This window comes from Columba livia, chromosome 2 (genome assembly GCF_036013475.1).
Source record: "Columba livia isolate bColLiv1 breed racing homer chromosome 2, bColLiv1.pat.W.v2, whole genome shotgun sequence".
Classification (NCBI taxonomy): Eukaryota; Metazoa; Chordata; class Aves; order Columbiformes; family Columbidae; genus Columba; species Columba livia.
In genome coordinates, this window is record NC_088603.1 from 116,496,993 (window position 1) to 116,515,894 (window position 18,902).

General features: G+C 36.7%; 2 long non-coding RNA genes across 4 annotated transcripts in view; one reads left to right on the forward strand and one right to left on the reverse strand.

Annotated features, from left to right (window-relative positions):
• LOC135578607 (uncharacterized) overlaps nt 1–9,900 on the forward strand; it is a 27,236-nt gene extending 17,336 nt beyond the window's left edge. The window contains exons 3-4 of one of the 2 annotated variants that reach the window (XR_010470543.1): nt 4,090–4,150; nt 9,773–9,900. This is a non-coding gene — a long non-coding RNA (uncharacterized LOC135578607). Of the gene's footprint in view, nt 1–4,089; nt 4,151–6,904; nt 7,041–9,772 lie in introns of those variants that run through there. The other variant, XR_010470544.1, reaches the window with a different exon arrangement.
• The window catches only part of LOC135578606 (uncharacterized), a 53,937-nt gene continuing 37,933 nt past the window's right edge, over nt 2,899–18,902 (reverse strand). The window contains exons 3-5 of one of the 2 annotated variants that reach the window (XR_010470542.1): nt 17,322–17,364; nt 10,169–15,310; nt 2,899–8,765 (exon numbers count right to left, since the gene is read on the reverse strand). This is a non-coding gene — a long non-coding RNA (uncharacterized LOC135578606). Of the gene's footprint in view, nt 15,311–17,321; nt 17,365–18,902 lie in introns of both variants that reach the window. The other variant, XR_010470541.1, reaches the window with a different exon arrangement.

Genomic DNA, 18,902 nt, shown 5'->3' on the forward strand with positions numbered 1-18,902 from the left:
TTGATTATAAGAAAATAAATTACATTAAAATAAAAGATGCCTATTTGTTGAAAAAACATGCCTAGGCTGCAGCTAATAATGTGATACTGTATCCTGTTGTGATGATTTACAGATTCACAAAATCACACAATGACTGAGGTTGGAAGAAACCACTGGAGATCATTTTATCCAACCCCTCTATTCAGAGTAGGGTCAGCTTGAACAGGTTGCTCAGGACTGTGTCCAGCTGGATTTTGACTGTATCCAAAGATGGAGACCCCACAAACTCTCTGGGCAACCTGTGCCAGTGCTTGACCACTCTCATAACAAAAAGTTTTTTCTTTTGTTTTAGTAAAATTTCCTGTGTTTCAGTTTCTCATTGCCTGTTGTCATATTGCTGAGAACAGCCTGGTTCCACTTCCTTTCTTCCTGCCATCAGGTATTTATAAACATTGAAAAGATCCCACCTGAAACTTCTCCAGGCTCAATAGTCACAGCTCACTCACCCTCTGACTGCATGTCAGATACTCATCTTTTTGGCCCTTTGTTGGACTCTTTGCCCTTTGGCCCATTTCTCCAGCCTGTCCTGGTCCCTCTGGATGGTGGAATGGCCCTCTTGTGTATCAGCTACTCCTCCCAGTTTTGTGTCATCTGCAAACTTTCTGAGGATACACACTCAGTCCCACCATCCAGGTCACTAATGAAGATGCTTAGCAGCATCAGACTCAGTGTTGACCCCTGAGGTACCCCAGCAGTGCCTGGCCTTAGCTGGACTTGGTGCATCTGGTTGCAGCCTTTTGAGCCCAGCAGTTGAGCCAGTTTTCAGTATACCTCACTGTCTACTTATCTAGCCCATATGTCAGTATTTTGTCTGAGGATGCTATGGGAAACAGTGTCAAAAGCCTTGCTAAACTCAATGCAAACAACATCCACTGTTATTTTTACCTTGTCCAGAGAGCTAGTCACTTCATCGGGTTGGTCAGACAGAATGTCTCTCATAAATCCATGCTGACTACTCCCAGTCACCTTATGCTTAATATATTTGTAAATGGCTTCCAGGATTACATGGTCCATCACCTTCCGTGGGACAGAGTCTAAACAGCCTGTAGTTCCCTGGATCCTCCTTCTTGGTCTTCTTGAAGATAGGAGTAACATTTGCTTTCTTCCAAGCCTCAGGAACTTCCCACAATAGCCACAACTTCTCAAATATAATCAACAGTGGCTTTGCAGTGTCATCAGCTAGCTCCCTCAACACTCTGTCCCATGGATCAGTGTATGTTCAGTGTGTTTAAATGTTCCCTGACCTGATCCTCCTCCACTGACTTTCCTTCTGGTCTCAGGGATGTGGGATCACCAGTAAAGACAATGGCAAAGAAGATATTGAGTACCTTGGCCTTTTTCATGTCGCAGTGTAGGAATTGTACCAGAAGCAGCAACTGACCACTTGTTTCCAATGCAAGTAGTTAACAAACCAAAGTTAATGTGATCCTCTAATATGCAGAAACTGGGAAAAAAAAATAATTCACATCCAGTACTGATGAGAACAGTACTAGAAGAAAGTACCTGATTCTTATGGTAAAGAATTTAAAGGCAACAGATAAAAAGCCACAATTATTATTTGAAAATTGGTAGATACTCTACACTATGAGACATTTTAAAATCTCAGCATGTTAAAAAAAAGGGATGAGGAGTTGGAGACTCATGCTTCGGAATCTTAAATCAAGACCAGAGGCTTTTCAGAATAATTCTTAAAACCAAAAGGATGCTTAAGTATTAATCAAGCACAGATTACTGGGCCTACTGGTAGAGAAGCTGACCTATGATGTACAAAAAGGCCAAAAGATCAGATACTGTAGCAGTGCTTTCTGTTTAAGTTCTTGGAATACTGAATGGAGATGGACCGTTACTTTCTGTATACAACATGACACAGAAGAAATTAACCTCAACCAAAACTTTTAATGGCAATTGAAGAAAGAAGAAACAGCTTTATGGATTGCATAATTTTAGTAATATACATAAGACAGCACATTCTCCATGTTGTTGAATAAAACACCTCATGCAAGTCCACAGGCATCAATAACACAGCTGCATTTAACTGACGAGCTTGGATATTCCCATCGCTTCCTGCTGCCTTGGCCATGTGCTTGCCCAAACAGAGTAATGTATAGCAGCATAATGACATACAAAGGGTTGTCAGCATCTACAAGTTCCCATCCAGTGGAAATCAGGACACAGAAATGGTAGGAAGGTGGAATGATTTTGATTTCCATAAGGATGTGGTTGGGGTTCTCTGATGTTGGTGCATTCCCAAGTCTCACTATATGTGCTAGAATATCTGTAGAATTGTTATACTACTGAAAGGTGTTTTCAAATTACAAAATAAGTATTCACTTATTGACAGAGAGTAAAGGATATTTTAAATAATCTCACATATTTAAATTTGCATATTACTTCCAGATTGCTTACGTTTGCTCATTTTTTTTTTCCATTAACTTTATAATGCTCATGAAAAAAAATCTGCAAATATGTCCCCAACCTGTAAAAAAAAAAATAGCCTTGTTTTACTAGGGGAAAACTTTAAATTTGGAATTGGGTGTCTTTGTCCCAAGTTGATGTTTTCACACTGGTTCCTGCTGAGATCAGTTTCAAATTCTGTAGAATTTTGTTATGATGGTCTGGTTTGGTGGCTAGAGAAACTACAGAGGAAGACCCTTTGTGATTTCTACAATGTGTACAGTACATTTTGGATATAATTATAATCCCAGAAATATTAATTTAAAATGTCTTCATCCTGACAGCACCCCACATTAAAATATTTACATTTTAGTAGTTTACTGCCATAAGGATTTTTCCTGTAAAATCTCTGCGTTAGGGCTTGCGTTCACAAGAAAGGTTGAAACTCTGACAATAATAGAGCAATTAACAGATGAAACGCTTATTTAATTATTGTGTTGGTCAGATCTTATTCTGTCATGGGAAGAGGAAGCTGACCAGGTCCACCTCATCCACTTTGCGTTAGTGATACATTCATTTAATATCACCACCTTAAGTAGTGTATACACACGCACATACAATTTTCTTTCACTCACTCATGCTCTTTCATGTTATTCAGTTTTACATGCTTTACAAGGATAGGTGTGGTTGTTTCTTTATTTTTCTAATACCTATGCCATGTTCTGTTTAAATTATTCCATTTGTAAGCATAGACAAGTTGATACACGTACGTTAGTTTCGGCACACGTTTAACATTCATTAGTTTAGATGTTTTTTTGAGATTATAAAGGAAGATAGCTGCAAAACCAAAATACTTTCTGGTCTAATTAATTTATACCCTTTCTTGTAATCAGTTTGTTTTATGTGTCTTTTCTTTTCTGTCTTTCATTTGATCTGTATTTTTGTCTGATAGGCAGAAGAATGAAAAACTTATTTAAAAACTAAAGTAAACCAGTTCTAATTTCCATCTTCATTGTGTTGCTATGAGCAAATGCCATTAAGAAGTTTTTATCTTTGATATATTATTGCATTGTTGAGTACCACAGAAAAAAACACAGCTTTAGCTAATTATATGTAGATTAAGCAGACTTCAGTTCACATATCAGAAGATCATATGCTATTCACAATATTACCAGCATATGTATCTATCATTGGCATATACAGATTCAGCAGACAGAGACCTGCATTATGAGGATGCACAACTGTAAAGGCAGCTTGACAGAACAAACCTTCCTGGGGTTTCCTCCACGTTGAAACTTGTTCTTGTGTGAAGAATTAAACTAGACATTAGAACAAAGAGTTATTCCTTTAGATTTCAAGGTGCATCATAAACCACCGCTTTTGGTGCAACTCAGACCAGAAATATGGTCATGACAGTTCTGCTTATGGGCCTGACTCTGCTTCTTGGAGCTTTTTGTAGAAATTTAAATTTTTTGCAAAGTAAATGCATATTAGACTTTGATCTTGTTTTATGACTTTGTGCTCACTTTTTAACAGAATAAATTAAAAAAAAAAAAAAGTTGCAGAAGAATACAATCCTGTCACACATGTTCTTTCTAATGATAAAATGAAAAAATGGCTTCTAAGGAGACACATTTTCATGATTTTCCATTACAGAGAGCTGCAATGAAAATATGCTAATCAGAATGCATAGAGGAAGAACAGAAAGAAAATATGGGTGAGTAATCAATAATATGCAGCTGTTTTATTAAACCACCAAAAGACCTGATATTAGAAAACAGAAAAAGAAAGAAAAATGTCAAATACAGAAGTCAGACATTATTGGCGTAGATGGTGGTGTACAAACACTCAAGTAGAGATGTCTGAAGCAAGTCACCAGTTTTACTAATGTTTTACTAATTTAATCACTTTTCCACCTGTAAAAACTAAGCCTGTATCTGCAGTAAAGTTTATAACACAGATATTTAAGAATAAAAAAGTCCCTTTTCCAGTTAAATTTACATGAACTGTGTTTTTAGTATACACGTTTGGACTAGCTATTGTATAATGATTTGTATGTTCTGTATGAAAATAGCCTCCGTAAAATGTGCTGAGGCACCCATACTGACACCAAAATTGAAATGGTATTGCCAGTACCTTTAAAAAGAGTAGTAATTCTTTCTAACCTCTGAATTAAATTAATTCATGAATAATTTAAAATGTCGTTAAATACTTTGAAGCTGGCACTTATTATATAATTCATAGCATTGGACTTATTCAGACTCACTGAAGCAAAACAGTGGACTCCACCAGCTTCACCAGCTGATGGTCAGTGGAGGCCAAATGTCAACATATTCCGTTGTTGATATTCATGGTGCTTGAATTCCTCATCTTTATCTATCATAATCATTACTCTCCAGCCCTCCAGTCTTTCCACATCCTTTGTGCTCCACCCAATGGCTTTGGGGAAGTCCTCTTTCATGTTTTCATTCTTCAGGGAACCACCATCCCTCCGAGGCTCTCATTATCCTTGAAAATGAGGTTGCTACTCAGTATGGCGTAGAGTGAGTCAGTCAAACTGTGTTTATGGACTTTGCAAAGATAGCATTTTTTTTCCTGTAGGACAACAGTGTGTTCAAGTCAGCCTCCTTCCTCGTTTTCTCTCCTCCCAGTCCTCTCCCTTCCCACCACCAGGACTTGAAAGGCTGAGCAAGCCATAAAGGACACTGCCTGAAAATTATGAAAAAATAACTATTGAGGAATTAGAGAAGGGAAAACAAGAGTAAAGAGGAATGTGAGGGAAGAACTGAATGGACAGAAAGAAAGAAAATCAGAGGAGAGAAAATGAATGAATGACTAGAGGAAAAAAGTAACAAGACTGGGCAAGAAGTAAAATAAAATAATGAAATAAAAACAAAATACAGCAAAGAATATGGAAATATGAAAATAATTAGAAAGCACAAAAAATGAACCAAAGAAAAATAAAGCTACATCAAAAAGACATCTATAAAAAAAATTCTTCTCAGTGCTGAAGAAGGAATATATGCTACTTTGTGAAATGTCACAGCATAAGTTAAGGGCAAGATTCACAAAACCAGAGATATGAAAACAAGGAGGAAAGTTGTAAAGCGTATGAAAAAAAAAAAAGGCAAAATGGAAGGTAAAGGAGGAGTAGCTTAGGCCTTTTAAATGTTTGTTCTTGCCTCCTTTCCTTACGATGAGCTGTCACTCCCTGAGCAGGGAGTGTTTGGCTGATGGAGTCTCAGCCGCAGGGCAGACAGGAGTGCCTCACCTCACCCAGCAGCCAGCACCTCTCCCCGTTCTGGGAGTGGTATTCGCAGGCTGGAAGGAGCTCTAGGAGAACCCCCATGTGTGTCCAGCAAAGAAAAGGGGTGGACAACTCCATACCAAAACGCACGCCCCTTTCCTTTTCCAAACAAGGAAAAAAAAATGTGGCTTAGTGCTGGTGGTACAGCTCAAAAAGCTCTCAGCTCTTCTGTGTGTGTTTAATATAAGCTCCTCAAGCTTTTTTATAACTGGAATGAAGAGGCTCAGTTTTCTTAATCAGCTGTGCTGTTTCAGCTGGTATAAAACTCGTGGCCTTGTGGCAGCAGCTGTTTGAAAATTACCAGTGAATTGAATTCCTCTTTTGGCTAACGGGGCACCATGAAATTATATTGGTTGTACATTATTCAGACATCCGACTGATTTAGACTTATGTAGTTTCCAGTCTGTAAGCACAGACCCTGAGGAAAACAAAGTTCGGGTTAGACTTGTTGGGTTGTCTACAGAAGGCAAATTCAAGGGTCTGTACCCTGAAGCACGCACACACACAAAAGACACAATGACACAATGTTAGATGGGTTTTCTCATGTTTTTTGCTTGATCTTATGTGAACATGTTTAGTCACATGACAACACCAAATTCCTTGTGTACCTCAGGCATATGGATGCAAGTGAAACTGTTGTCTCACAGTAGAACTGGGCAAATATATACTGGTGATTCCTATAAGCTTACCTTCTTTTTGAATGTGCTATACCACATCTGAATATTCCGCTTTATAACAGCAGAACACCATTACAAAATTGCGGAAGTGTACAGTATCATTTATCAAAATGAATTACAAAATATGTAATTTTAAAAGTCTGGGATATATTGTGTAGAAATGCATTTGATTGGTGAAGAGACATTGTGAACCAACTTAAGAAAGTTGCAGTGAGTGATATCATTTCTGATGAGTTCAGCAAGGCGAGTTCAATCATGCCAGTTTGGTGAGAAAGCTGAACCTCACCCAGCTGTGAGATTTTGCACTGGAACCTCAAAGCATCATGAGCAATTACGGTTGAATGTGTGCAATGCTTATAGCTAAAACAGCAAAATACTTGGTATGGGTGAAAAATAATCTACATAAAGTTAGCTCAAGTGTTGCTGTTTGTTTTTATTTTTTTCGCCAAGTAATTTCTGTGTATGTGAAACATGCCCACCTGTGCAGGGGTGTACAAGAGGGGATGGGTTTGCTCTCCCACTTAAGAGCTACCCTGGCCTTCCCCGCCTGGGAGGCAGCGGAGGACCAGCACAGCTTGCGGCGATGGAGGCAAGTGCAACCGTGGTGCCAGAACAGCACCGACTGCTTTCAGGAGATCCTGCTTTCATGTAAACACAGACTGCACCACTAACAGGTTTAAGAGCTAGCCTTCTACAAAAGCGTTAACAAGGCGGAGCCACCAAGTTTTCCTGTTTTCAAGGCTGATTCTGACGTGATATTCCTCCAGCAAAATATGAAACTTCCAGTGATGGTGTTTACAGCACTTAGAAGTAACATTTAGAAGAAAGTTCTGGCAAATGCAGAGTAATGTGACAAAAGCACATCTTTGAGGCCTGCCACATTTCCAGTGATTAATGATTTCCATTGAGGGATTACCTACCACGACCAGTTAAGTCCTTCCTTCAAGGTGTGGCTAGAATATTTGTGGGAAATTCCCAAACACCCATAATGGACTTGCCTCTCTGCTAGGGCAATCATGTAGGTACATAAGAGAAGGGTTTACAGGTCAGTATCACCAAAGTAATCAAGAATAGTCATAAGGAAAAAGAAAATATCAAAGTAGTAATGATTTTGACCCCCACAGTTAGGAAGAGTGGACAGAAATAGAAAACCTGGCTCAACACCTACTTCATTTACAAAACTCTGCTAACTTTCACTTTTTTGTATCACCTTTCGCATCTTTGGGTCATGACATTTTCTTTTTTGTTTTCTGTGTCAAAACCAAATATTCGGGTATATTTGTCTGAAAATAAGCTCCATACATTTTCGTAAAAAAAAATTCCTTGAGACAAAGCACACTGGATTCCTATGAAATGTGGAACTGGTCAGTTTAGGTTCATTTCAATGCCTTACTAACGTGAGTAGTATCAACTGTCGTAGTACTCTCACAAGCTTGAGATAAAAACACAACTGGTAGACTCCAGTTATACATAAAAATCTCAAATGTTGGTTCAAAATAATGTACCATGTCCATGGGTTTTGTTGTAGGAAGAAGGTGAAAACAAATGCTTGAACATCAGAAAGCCCCATTTTAAAACAACTCAGTTTTTGTTGGAGTATTTACTTTTTTTTTTTTTTTTTTCCCACTAGTGCCATTATTTTAAAGTGCTGCTGTTATGCAGTATTACTTGACAGTAATAAGCTTCAGTGCACAAGCCAGACTTCACAGTACAGATTTTTGGATGAAGTCTTCTATGTTTAGTATGTATATGTGTCCCATTAGGTATCATGTGGGGGACTATGGTGGGTCCGTGGATTCCCTGATGGAGGGCATGGGAACAGAAATTAGCCTTGAAGATATTAAGGCCTACCCGTGAGAAAGATGGGAGTAAAGGAGTATCCGGGGATGTTAAGGATGTACCCGTGAGAGAGAAGGGAGTAAAAGAGTAACATTGATGCTAGCAAAAATAGCCAATGAGATGTTATTGCTGTAACTTCTAATCAATAGTGAAGAGACACATGAACTGATAACTGTATAAAAATGCACTTGTGGCAATAAATGGCATCTACTACTTTCATCCTGGAAGAACTTGGTCTATGTCGTTTGTCCGTCTCAACCGCAACAGTATCATTATAGTATTCATACATCTTTTGACACTCTTTCTTAAATATGGATAATTTCTTCTTCAGTGAAAGGAAAAATCGCATATCCATTTTAGCATATGTATAGAAAGAGAATAGTGTAAAATCTGACATTGAACAAAAAATATACTGATTAATATTCTTATCAGATATACCACAACCACTTGCCTTTCAACCACGATCTCTTCATCAGCTTCCTTCCAGTCTACTCTTCATCACTGAGTAGCTTTCCATTGCAACGAAAGTTTAAAAAAGATTTATCCTAACTGACAAAATAAATAAACTTTACATTCCCCCAAAAATAACTCTGCAGTCTTAATATGCGTGAGAAAGATGTAGACATTTGGAAGTGTTCAATATTAAAAGACTGCATTTATATTGTAGATAGAGTAATAAAGCAAAAGAGCATATTAAATACATTTGGTAAATCTTTTCACAAAATATAAAGGTCAATGTTATTATTCTTGCTATTGTCTATTATCATATCTGCATACTTTTGATTTTTTTAATGCTGTAATTATGGTATTAAGGACTCTACCAGTACAGAAATCTGTGTGCTATAAGACTTCATGATTAAAGGGGTACTGAGAAAGAGCAAATGAGTTTCTCTATATTATTTCAACACATAATGCAAACTTCTGATTTATTTTTATTTTTTATTATATTAATAGGTAAATCAGTATCAAATTTCTGCAAATATCTTTTGTTTGCTCCTGTAAATTAAGCAACTTAACTCTAATATTCTGAAAATGTTAGTGTCTAGAAAACAATATATATGGTACTCAATTATTATTTTTGCATGCCCTTAAGAGACATTTCTATTTACACAGAACAAAAGAAATCCAACCAAACCTATTTCTTATATTCAGTATTTTCTGAGGACAAAATTATGAATTATTATTATTATTATTATTATTGGACACTCAAGCACCAGTTTAAAACATTTGTAACAAGCCATAGCTAAAGTTGCTGATTGTGTAATAAATTTCAAGAAATCTGCACATTCTGAAGTTACACTCTAGCTTTCAAACACGATTTACAACTTTAATTTGCACAAGGCAATGTTTGTCAATCTCCTATCAAAGATATTAAAAGAATTTGCCATGGAGTGTTTGAAGCATAAATATTGAGTTATAACATATCTAAAGACAAATAACTTAGAAAATACTAATCTTTGCTAGTTTCTAACAAGTTTGAATTTGGTAAATGAACATTGAGCTTGTTCTTTTCCAGAGTGGCCCAAGCCCACCACCAGGCTGAACTTTGGAGCTGGCACATTAACTGCTCCATGGAAGATGCAAGCACAGTGCCCACAGCAGAAGACGAAGGCAAGCAGGCATGTGGTTAACTAATATAGTAACAGGGAATCCTAGATCAATACCTTGCCTGGCCTCAGCAAGATCAAGGCCACCTTTTTTATTATTAATATTATTATTATTTCCTCTGCAACTGCCCTAAATATCAGATTAATTGGGGTCAAGTCACCTTTCCTTTTGAGGCTGCACCTACTTATGCAGGAATAGGCAATGTAAGAAAGCAAGGACATTAGAGGTTAAAGCACTCAGAGTGCCCTAATCCCAATAACCAGAACCTTCTGTTCTTTTCATTTAAGGCTTATTCAATACTCACGTATTTCCAATAGTAGTTAAGGTCTTGATGCAGATTACAGAGCTTGACCTTTGTGAGATAACTGTCCCTTCTGACCCTAAAATCCATGATAGGTTCACGCCTTTGAATGAAAGTCATACTCCTAAATTCATAAAACTTTTATTATTATTATTATTTAATAAACAAAATGAAAATGTAGTGTAATAATTTATGTTTTAATTTAACAAACCATGTTGCTGGGACTGCACTTCATTTAAGTGGATCTGTGACCAAAGATAGATTGCTGCTTTTTTCCTATTTGTTTGAGTTTTTAAATTACAATGTAATAACCTGAAATTCCAAAGGAGTTTTAGAAAATTTTTCCCGGTGTCGGCAAACATCTAATTTCTAATATATTATTTTCTTGAAAGAAAAATGCATAGCAACTGGGTTTACATAGTGAATCAATCACTGCAAGACCTTTTTAGATAATATTTATGTCCTCTAAGATTTCATAGAGTAAAAAAAAAAAATCTTATAAGAGACTGGGTTTTTTTTTCTGATAAAGTTTAAAAGAAGTTCATTAAAGTTTTGGGCAACTGAGATTCTTTCATATTCTCTGGGTTCAATGTTGAGGGACAGGAATGAAGACTTTATGTAAAACACCTAATTTGAAAAATTATGCTTTTTATGGGCTAATAAGAAGTTGCATTCTATAATTAGGTGCTTGTACATACTACTTCTTGCTTTGAAAGTTTGTTGCAGTATCGGGTGAACAGTTGCAAGAATCACAGTAAGCTGAAGCTGCTTTCTTGCAAGGAACCAGCCATATGGTATGGAAATAAATTTATTGATGTTTCACATAGACTGCAAGCCTGCACACATGCAAGCTCATACATAGTCCATTTTATAATTTATAGTTTTTGTATATTATATGCCATGAATATTACTGTAATTTAAATTCAAGCACACTCTTGTCCTCAAGCTTACAAAGCATTTCTACACGTGATGAACTGTCATTGAAGTTGCTAGTTGTCATGCACATCATTAAATATTTTCAAGATTAGAACAATTTTTTAGTTAGGGGATTCAAAAAGATTATTTACGTATGTTAAACAAATATTCCTATATTGCATAACATACAAAGCTGCATAAGATAATAGCAGAGCATGTGTACATGGTCACAGAGAAGACTCATGCTGAAATATCCTCATTTCTCATCAGCACCAGAATCAAAAAATGAATATTGATGACAAAGTAAATGCTGTTTTTGGAACACACAACCAGAGTAGCCAAAAGTCACAGAGGGACTGACGAATTTTGAAAATAATTGTATTTCACATTAGGATGGGTGGTGTTAATGAAACTTAAGGAATGAAAAATATTCTAAAGTGGCTTGAAATTAGGCACCTCTAGGCACCTCTAGGCTCTGTCTCTTTCCTTATATTTCTTTTTTTACCATGAGAGAAATGTGAATATTTGAAAAAGTTTATGGGTATCAGCCATGCTCTAGTCACTTGTAAATTAGAGATTATAGGCAAGAAGTAATAAATGCCAATAGATTTTCAATTCCAAAATAGGCAAATGCTTATACTTTCAATGTAATACTAGGAAGAGTATTTGATCCATAATCTACATGCCTTATTGGATAGGCAAGATATTTATTTTTAGAAAACTACATCATCTGAGTATTGTAAATTAAGCAGATAGTTTTACTGTTAATGTAAACCAGGTCATTGGAGACATTTTGCACAGCACAAAACTCAGAACTTCCTTTTAATTAAGGATAAATGGGAAAATTTATAATGGGAAAATTATCTCTTCCTACCGTACCAACCCACACTTGCATTGTATTTAGTTGAAAGACTGGAGTTCAGAATCTGAAGTCAGATTACAGTTATATTCTTGCTCTTTAAAACATTTATCTGCTTATATCCTTGGTTATAAGTAAGCAGGTGTTAGTGTACTTAATGTGTACCTTTTCCCAAAACAGACATGTATCCTTATACAAAAGTAGTCTCATATGCTCACTGGTTTCTGCATGACAGGAAGTAAAAATGGCCTTTACATTCTCCACTCATCAAGGGAAGGGACGAAATGCATGTATCCAGTACTGAAATAAGGGGACTATACATCATACATTAAAAGTTTTGAGGATAACGATTTCTGGGACATGGTTATCCCAGGCATGAGATAAAGCCACGCAGGAATATCTAGCCTGCTCCACAGGAAAAATGTCAATTACAAGCTGTCTTTGAAACAATGTTGAAAAAGTAATTTCTTATTAATCAATGCTACATATTAAACATTTAAATATATGTCATCATATTGTATAGCTCTATTTCAGAGTCAGATTATTGTCCATCTAAGCAGATGCACAGCAATTGGATATATTTAAAAAGAATGCCTTTGAGAAAGGTGTCCTGTACTTGAAAAGGACAACCTTCCACATGACAGAAATCTCCACCTATGACCCTTATAAAAATAAGTATTTTTATTGTATATTCCCAATACAACTGTTGGTATTGTAACAGTAGTCTACACCAGTCCATTTATACTAAAACTCACACATGCACATCAACATACCTGCGCACACTGAACTGACTTGCACATGTGCAACAGAGTGATTAGATATTGGTATGTGAATGTATGCTTGTTATATTATACATCAACATGTATATTAGGACTTTGCAAAACACAGGTGTATTTTGTGACATATTCACCAGGATTTCTAAATGTCCTTTTTATCCAAAGTGTTACAAAACCTTATGAGAAGCACACCATGGTTTTAAATAAGTTTTGGGTAGTAATTACCCCAGGTTGCGAGAAGAATGATCTGTTGAATTTTGAATCTTAAGGATAATAAATATAGATCTTTTTTTCCACTTTTGTTCTACGGGCCAAGTCTGACAGATATTCAATAAGAATTTTTCCTAAGAAAGGGATAAAAGTATTATTTTTTATTTGCCTTGTTTCTTGAGTTCATAGTAAGTGGCTGGTTTCCATGTAAGTTTCCCTAGTCATACATTAAACTGTAGTTAAGTGTGAAAATCTTTTCTCTCATCTGAAACCTTGATTTTTCAAAGTAAATAGTAAGCAGTAGACTTGTGGCCATTCTCTCTTTTAATAAATTTAACATGGCACCAATGGAAAGAAAATAAAAGACCAAGACAATTTAAAGGATAAACTATTCTAGCAAACACTTTATGCCTCTAAATTGGTGAGGAAAGGTTGCTTTTGAGGGTGTTGAGTCTGTCAGCAGACTTGTGCTTTGTCCAGGAGATGCCCTGTGCAGGTCTCTTGGAGGCTCTCAGAGAGCCAGTCCTCTCTTCCTTGACTTTTATTGGTGTTCTCTTTGAAGTCAGGAAGAGTTTGGCCATCTTTGTCAGGAGAATTAGTATTCGAGTGCTCCTTCTGTATAATAGCAGGTGTGAAAAACTGGGATGCCACCTCTGCAGCTGTTCTGTCCCCAGTTCCCTCCCCTAGTGCAGGACCAGAGCTGTGTACCAGCTCAGAGTAATCATGCCACATATTTCAGCAAAACTAATTATAACTCAAATAAGCTGTTGGGGAATGTTCTTGTGGTATCTCAGAATACAATTCTGTACCATTCCCCAAAGGGAATTTTGTACCAGAGATCTGATCTAGTTATAAGCAAGCTCATTAATTAAATCAGACCACATCAATAATTTTATTTAGTGAAAAAATGAAGGCAGCAGCCACACCTTCCTCTGGGTAGCACTGCATCTCCTAAAGCCTCCATCCCAGGGAACAGGCAGTCAGGTGAAATCTTAACATGACTCATGTGTTCTTGCAATTGGATTATTCATTGTAGGAGTAGTCACTGTACAGAAGCTTAACTTGCCTCTCACTTCTGCAAGACCAGATTTTGAAATGGTAATAGCAGTATGTACATGCCAGAAATATTTTATCAGATATTTCAGATTTGTGAGGAAATATCATCTTGTAGTATTTCCTAATTCTGTTTAATACTTTAAAGCTTGTGATCTTTTTGTTTCATATAAAGGCTCAGAAAAATAATTAATAAACTCCTGTATTATTTCAAATATTAGATCTGCAAACTCTCACATATCTCTACTAAAAGGAACAACAGACAAAGCAGGATCAGTGGCTCATGTATTACTTTATTTTTCTTTCACAGATCCAATTGTATTCACACATTGGTAGGATCTACCTAGACCTACTTACATAGAACTACCAATATGTTTTCCTGTTAATTATGACCAACAATTTTGGACCTACTGCAAACCTTTTACAATATATGCATCAGATCAAGATAGATACATGCTTTGATATAGATACCACGAAATTCCCATTTAAATAGCAATCTTATTTCCCAGTTGCTAACTAAGTCACTACTCACGAATAAGTAGAAGTGAACAGCCTGGTAAGCAGTCTGTATAAGCAAGTTCTTTGCAAGAATACATAACTTCTGACAACAGCATCTTTAAGATAGAAATAATTTTTCAAAATCTTGATTATACATTTTCTTACTAAAGTAAGGCTCTTAAAGCATCTTTAAGTCTTGCACAATGAAGTACAATAGTTTGAAAATAGCAGGTGAGTTTTCTTCTAAGTCATATGGTTGTAGCCGTTTTCAAGGGAAGGTGAAGGAGTATTTACTAAGTAGTAAAATGTTAACTTTTAAGATGTTTACTAGCTTCTATCTCCCATTGTCTTATTACTTTTGACATCAGATCTTACAATCCTAATTCCACATCTATCAGGCGTAGAGGCATGCCTTTATTCCTTTGGCTTTGTGAAGAGGCCTCAAAGTTAGCTTCAGAGATAGAAGTTAAATACATTTCATAGGTATCCTTAAGAAGGCATAGGACAACTTTCCTTTAAAAGGCTTCTAATACATATTATGTTGATGCCATATTTTTCCAGGTATAGATTGCTTTTCAAATTTTGCATTCACAGACACACACACATCTTACCAGCTTTCCCACGTTGTTACAAAATCACACACAGAAAAAATCAGTAACAGAAATCTCAGAGTTTCTTCATGTAACACTGGCAACATTCCGCTGTCTCTCTATCCTTCACCTTCCTCCCAGCTTGCAGGGTTTTGTGTTCACCTGCTGCCTCAGCCCCCTGTATCCCTGGCTCGCCTGGAAGTCCACCTTGAGATCCATGTTTTGGCTGGAATCAGACTCCCCTCTAGTGAACCAGAAAAGAGGTGACAAAAAGTGATGCCATCTCCTGGCATTCTCCTATGGCAATTATCCCTGTTCCCCAGGTCACTGTGATGGAAATTGTGCATCTCTCTCCCTCCTTATTGAATGTGTTAAAATAAAAGGGCTCAGCGTGGGAAAATCAAAGAGAGCAATATAGGTATACGGGAAAGTCCTGGAAATGTGGGGAATCACCATGTTCAGCTTTTTGCTTTACCAGAGGGAGCCCAGCTTTGCAGGATTTATTCAGGCCTGCAGGGATGAACCCCAACTCTAGCAACTGTTGTCAGAGAAACAGACCCATTTCCAGCCTTGCATAATTACAGGAGAGTCTTTGCAGGATTACATGGAGCACATTATTTAAACATAAGTGTAAAATCAGAGTGCAGGCTGGGTTGGAAAGTCACGGGGAGAAACTACACTGGGAGGAACTGAACATGCGGGCAAATTTTGTGTTTCTTGGTACAGGAGCTTAGCTCAGCGTAGAAGGTGACGCTTCCATTGGTGGTTTTTATTTTTATTAATTGCATAAATGGGAAATAGGTTTGAGCACCTTTACCACTCTTTTAAAAACAATGTGATTCAACTAAATATAGATAATGCTTGATTGTCTGCCTTTATGGCTCCTTTCTCAATGAGAGAGTGATTTATTAATGCATTTGCTCTTGCTTTTCTACTACAAACTTGCAGAAACAGCTTCAGTTCTGAAGGGAGAGACCCAGGCTGGGTCAGAGTGCAGTAAGGATGTTTAAGGCCACCTGTCAGAACTGGGGTGTGTGCTGCAGCTGTGCTGGCTCCTCCTTAGCCCTGTGTTTGAAGCACCGTCTCTGCCAAGTCCATAGCTTTGCAGGATTATGCTCTAGGGCTGTCTTGGCTTGTTTCATTTTGCTCAGGGGAAGAGACTGTACTTGTTATTTGGCAATGTGGGTATTGTTTGTCTTCGTTTCCAGAGCCATTAATGGAATCCTGTATTTTTTTTTAATAATTTCTTCTTTACTTTTCATCCTCTTTTGATGGTTTTCTAACCTGATTTGAAACACCAACATAGTTACTTTGAAAAACTCAAAAAAAAAGGAAATTCTACTCCACAATTCATTCATATATATGGGATATGCAAATGTTTACTAGTTTAAATTCCCTTCCTTTCACTGGCCCCAGTGTGAAATAAACACATTTCATATGTGTCTTTGTGTATCCTCTGAAGTACATAGACTGAGTGATGTGCTGTTGGTCATTCTAAATTATTTCTTTGTTGTTTTGTATTTCAAATGAATGCCAAACTTTAAAAAAGAATAAATCTCTATAATTATTAGCTGAAATATCAGCTTTCCAACCATGGTATGAGTGGCACCAGTGAAGTGCAATTTATAAAGCATCTTTGTAGTTTTCCTTTGTTTTCTTCTTCTGTTTTCACAGTTTACTTTTTGTATCCTTTACATCCGTGTCCTTTTGAAGACAACTGTGTTAAAATGCAGGTTCATACTTGCTTTCGTGATACTAACTGTATTTCAGTCATGACAGCTTTTTGTAAGGGTTAAGCTTTATATTGATGTCCAGCTATGATTTACAGTTACGCTATTTCATAAGGTATTTCTTTCAAAGTACTCAAAGAAAGAAATAAAATACTGAAAATCAAAAGCAAGGACTGTAAATGCATCTTGTAATCTAGTACACTGTACAGCATTGCACACCCTTCACCCAGCTTGTAAATGTAACATGTTAACAGGACAGGTATGTGCTTCTGCATGCATTTGTTCCATTTCTCATGTTTCCAACAAAATACACTTCAGGAGACTGATTATTACAGTTCAACATCTCTCTTAACTAGATTTCCTTTCTTAGTATCTCTGTACACCTTTAAAATTAACCTAAATGTCTCAATTCATAATGTAAAATTAGTTTGCTAATAAAAAAAATAAAAGTGAAATAATACTGTCAAGCTAACAACTTATATATCTTCTTTCTGATGTTACACAACCCTTTTGGCACTGACTTACCTGACATGTTCATTGCTGCTACTGCAAATATCTTGCAGATTATCTAAAGAAAAAAAATCAATTGCTAATGCTGAGAAACTAACCAGAAAACAAACCAACAAACAAACAAAAAACCCACAGGTTTCTATTTTTTTAAAAGGATTCCTTATATGGGGTTATAAAGCAAAGCTCTAAAACAATTCCTTAAATTAAATTAAATTGTTATGATGGAAAAATCAAGAATTGTGATCAGCATTATGTTTTGAGGTGAAAAAGCAATATATAGATGTATAAACTAGCAGTGCTTTAAATGTTCTAGCTGCCACAGCAGACAACACATGGCTGTGCATATCCCGCCTGCATCTGGGTGGCCTTAGGAGCATGTGCAGGTTTGCAGAGCCCCATGTCTGAGCTGTTCAGCAGATCCTCTCTGATGAAACACATCAAGGCTTGAAGCATCACCTGGCCCTTGGGAAGGGGATGTGTTCAGTGTGCCCTCTTGGCACTAGACACAGCTGCCCCTACTAAGCAGGGACAGAGAATGGACTCATTAAGAGAGCTAAGACAAAGGCTGGGGAGTGTGCAAGCCCCATTACACACTTGCTGAGGAAAGAGCTGGTTTGGGACTGCCCTGCAATTTTAGTCTTTCATTTCTGAGAGAAAGGGGTGGAAAAGTGTGGTTTCTCTGCAATTACCCCAATATGGCCATCAGGCTGTAAATGGAAATGGTTAGATTAGAGCAAATTAAAACTTTAATCATGCAATCCTTATTAGTTTGTAGCATGGCAAAAGCTATAAACTCAGGAACTAATTTGCCAGCCCAGTTGTGAGCAAAAAGGAAAGAAATTTAGGTCATGGGAAATAATTTGGTTTAGATATGAACTTCTCACTTACACATCAATCCTTATCTCTCATATTTTGTGAAGGTCAATGGGTTTGGACTCCCCAAACCTCCTAAACATTCAGAATTTAAAGTTCTTTCAGAATAAGATTTTGAAGAAATTTTGCATGATAGTATTTCTTCTTGGAACAAGTTCGTTCTACCTGTGAAACAAGTCAGCTTTAAATCTCCTCCTAAATCCCACCTCCTTCAGCTAACCTTTTTGACCTCTGTCTCTTTGCATCTATTCCTGTGCCTAATCCTTAAATTGTTAGTGTTGTGGTTGTTCAAAATAGGCTGCAAATATTTCAGGGCGGGAACCTTGTCTAAATTTGTATTTGTAAAGCACCATCCACACACTCTGCACCTGGGGCACTATATGGACAGTAAATTATCATGAAACTTCTTAGTGAATAACATGTGTCTAAAACTCTTTTTCTAAAAGTTATGATTGGAACATAAACATTACTGATACTGAAAATATTGAAATGATAAAAGGTACTCGAATTTAATAATGGCAAGCACACTGCACTATAATTACCATTTATCTTTCAAAAACATTTATTTTTCTAATCGTGTTACTACTATCATAAAGTAAGGAGGTACTGTAATCAAAATGCCATTTTTTAAATAATTTGAACTTCACAAGGACAGAAAAATATTTAAATCAAGTGTTTTACCTGGGTCTACAAGAAAAAAAATGCACCTACTATTGTTGGTTT